Below are 2,902 nucleotides of genomic sequence, written 5' to 3'. Positions count from 1 at the left end.
GGCCTAAATGAGTATAGATCGGAGATGTTTGACTGGTCCAACTAAAAAAAAGATGCTTGACTGGTTAAACACGATTTCATCTACTCCAATAATTGTTAACAGACTACTACTAGTACTCCTCTGTAAAGAAATATAAGAGCGTTTAGATCACTAAAATAGTGATCTAAACGCTCTTATATTTGTTTACGGAGGGAGTACGTCACTATGTAGGAGTACTGAGTACCTGAAAAGGACCTGTCTCCTCGTGGATCACACACACAAAACACTTATCTGCATATTTTCCGTACATGGGCTGAGGGGAATCAGGACCTACTATGTATCGCAAAGACACAAACACCCATCTGCATACCTTTCATGCTTTGGATAGAGAAATCTGTTACAGCCAACCACTTTACATCACAAACTACACTGAAAATGCTTGGTCACACATACACACCCAAGTAGTGCCAAGGCCAAAACGTTTCCACTAATGGAGCTCATACCGACACTGCCCATGGCCATGGCCTTGGTCACCATCCTCATCGTCCTCGTCCTCAGCTCCGTCTTGTCACGGCGCCGCCAGAGTGAGGCCTTGAACCTCCCGCCGGGACCTCGGGGCTGGCCAGTGCTCGGCAGCCTCGGCGCCCTCGCGGGCGCGCTCCCACCGCACCGGGCTCTGGCCGAGCTCGCGGCGCGCCACGGCCCGCTCATGCACCTCCGTCTCGGTTCCTACCACGCCGTCGTCGCCTCCTCCGCCGATGCCGCCCGGCTCGTCCTCAAGACACACGACCTCGCCTTCGCCGACCGCCCCCGCACCGCTGCCGGCGAGCATGCCGCGTACGGGTACCTTGGTATCGTGCACACCCCGTATGGCGCATACTGGCGTATGGCGCGCAGGCTCTGCGCCACCGAGCTCTTCTCCCCACGCCGCGTCGACTCGTACGAGTATATTCGGAAACAGGAGCTCCGGGCGCTCGTGTGTGGCTTGTTCGAATGCCGCGGCCGTGCCATTGCGGTCCGGCAGCACCTGGCGGACGCCACGCTGCGGAATGTCCTCCGCATGTCGATCGGGGAGAAGTGGTCGGGCTGCTACGACAGCGCCGAGGGTGAGGAGTTCCGGCGCACGCTTGACGAGGCGTTCGCCGTGACCGGAGCGGTGAGCAACGTCGGCGAGTGGGTGCCATGGCTCGGGTGGCTCGACGTGCAGGGCTGCGTCCGGAGGATGAAGCGGTTGGGCAAGGTGTACGATCGGTTCCTCGAGAGGATTCTCGACGAGCACGACGAGGAGCGACGCAAGGTGGCGATGGCTACCGGAGCAGGCCACGGCGAGTCCGCTGCAGCGAGGGACTTGGTGGGCTGCTGCAGCTCGCCGAGGAGGAAGGCGAGACGGTTGGCACGTCATCAACAGAAGCAAGGCTCACGCGTGACGGCGTCAAGGCCTTCGTCCAGGACATCATCGCCGGTGGCACGGAGAGCTCTGCGGTGACCATGGAGTGGGCCATGTCGGAGCTCTTGCGCCGGCCGGATGCGGCAGCCGCCGCCACCGAGGAGCTCGACCGCGTGGTGGGCCGCAGCCGGTGGGTCGAAGAAAGCGACCTGGCCCACCTCCCCTACATCGACGCCGTGGTAAAGGAAACAATGCGGCTGCACCCGGTGGGCCCGCTTCTAGTCCCGCACATGGCTCGGGAGGACACACTGGTCGCCGGCTACAACGTCCCCGCCGGCGCGCGCGTGCTGGTGAACGTGTGGGCCATTGCGCGAGACCCGGCGTCGTGGCCCGACCGGCCCGACGAGTTCCGGCCGGAGCGCTTCGCCGGGAGCGCCGTCGACGTTCGTGGGCAGCACTTCGAGCTGCTGCCTTTCGGTGCCGGGCGGCGGATATGCCCGGCGTACGGGCTGGCGATGAAGGTGATAGGCGCCGGCTTGGCCAACCTGCTGCAAGGGTTCGCGTGGCGGCTGCCGGAGGGGGTCTCGCCGGCGGACCTGAGCATGGAGGAGCATGTCGGACTGTCGACGCGCAGGAAGGTGCCACTCGTCGCCGTACCGGAGCCCAGGCTGCCGGCGCATCTTTACACCGCCATGACCTGATCAGAACCGTGCATGCAAAATCAATTTCCCGACCAGTTGGTGCAATCGACTGAATTAGCTCAACGCAGCTTGGTGGAGCTCTCTTCTCAGCCACACCATCTTTCCTTGTTTCTCTCAAGAACCCTGCGTCGCGACTAGCGAGTGATTGCCCAGGTCTTTTTCCTAGCACAGCACCTGAGTTGTTTGTTTCTAGAGTGTGGCTGCGGATTTGTACGTACCATTACTCTCTTTCTAGAAAAATTCATGATAACACGTGTCTTATTTATATTATAAAAATCAAAGTACAAATCACGTAAAAACTACGGATTCTATAACTCCCGAACGTACCGTGTTTCTGGTGCTCGTCCCGAACGTGCCCGCAGTCGTTCGATGGTGGTACGAATCTTGAAGCAAGAGCGGTCCGCCACGTCAGCGGAGGATTCCGTTCGGAAAATCATCGGGTCATCGCGAACGCTTTTCATTTTCCCAAACGCATCCACACCACACCGCCCACTCTCAGCCACACAAACCACTCCACTTCACCCCCCTCTCCTCGACACGGGTCTCGTGAGGAAGTGCGCCGGCGACGAGGCGGGATGCGCCGTCCACGAGGCAGGCGGCGGCGAAGAGGATGCGGGTGGCAGCGGCCGGTGGCAGCCGACGAGAGGAGGCGGCCGGCGGAGACGAGGAGTGGAAGCCTCAAATAGCAAGTGGCGGTCGATTGGGGGGGACGGAGCGGCGGACGATTTGGGAGGGGAGATCACCGGCGGCGTCCCTGTGGGTGTACGAGGATCTAGCCTTCGTCGTCTGCTTCCATACGTGACGCCGTAGGCGCGGTGCTTGGTCCAGAGCAACA

The 2,902-nt window shown here is 60.4% G+C and overlaps 1 pseudogene; it reads left to right on the top strand.

Annotated features, from left to right (window-relative positions):
- The first annotated feature begins 342 nt into the window (after positions 1–342).
- On the top strand, positions 343–2,331 carry LOC123115727 (trimethyltridecatetraene synthase-like; annotated as a pseudogene).
- The last annotated feature ends 571 nt before the right edge of the window (positions 2,332–2,902 follow it).

Source organism: Triticum aestivum, chromosome 5B (genome assembly GCF_018294505.1).
Source record: "Triticum aestivum cultivar Chinese Spring chromosome 5B, IWGSC CS RefSeq v2.1, whole genome shotgun sequence".
In the NCBI taxonomy this organism is placed as follows: domain Eukaryota; kingdom Viridiplantae; phylum Streptophyta; class Magnoliopsida; order Poales; family Poaceae; genus Triticum; species Triticum aestivum.
Note: the sequence above shows the minus strand (reverse complement) of the source record. Positions and strands in the feature narration are given on the sequence as shown.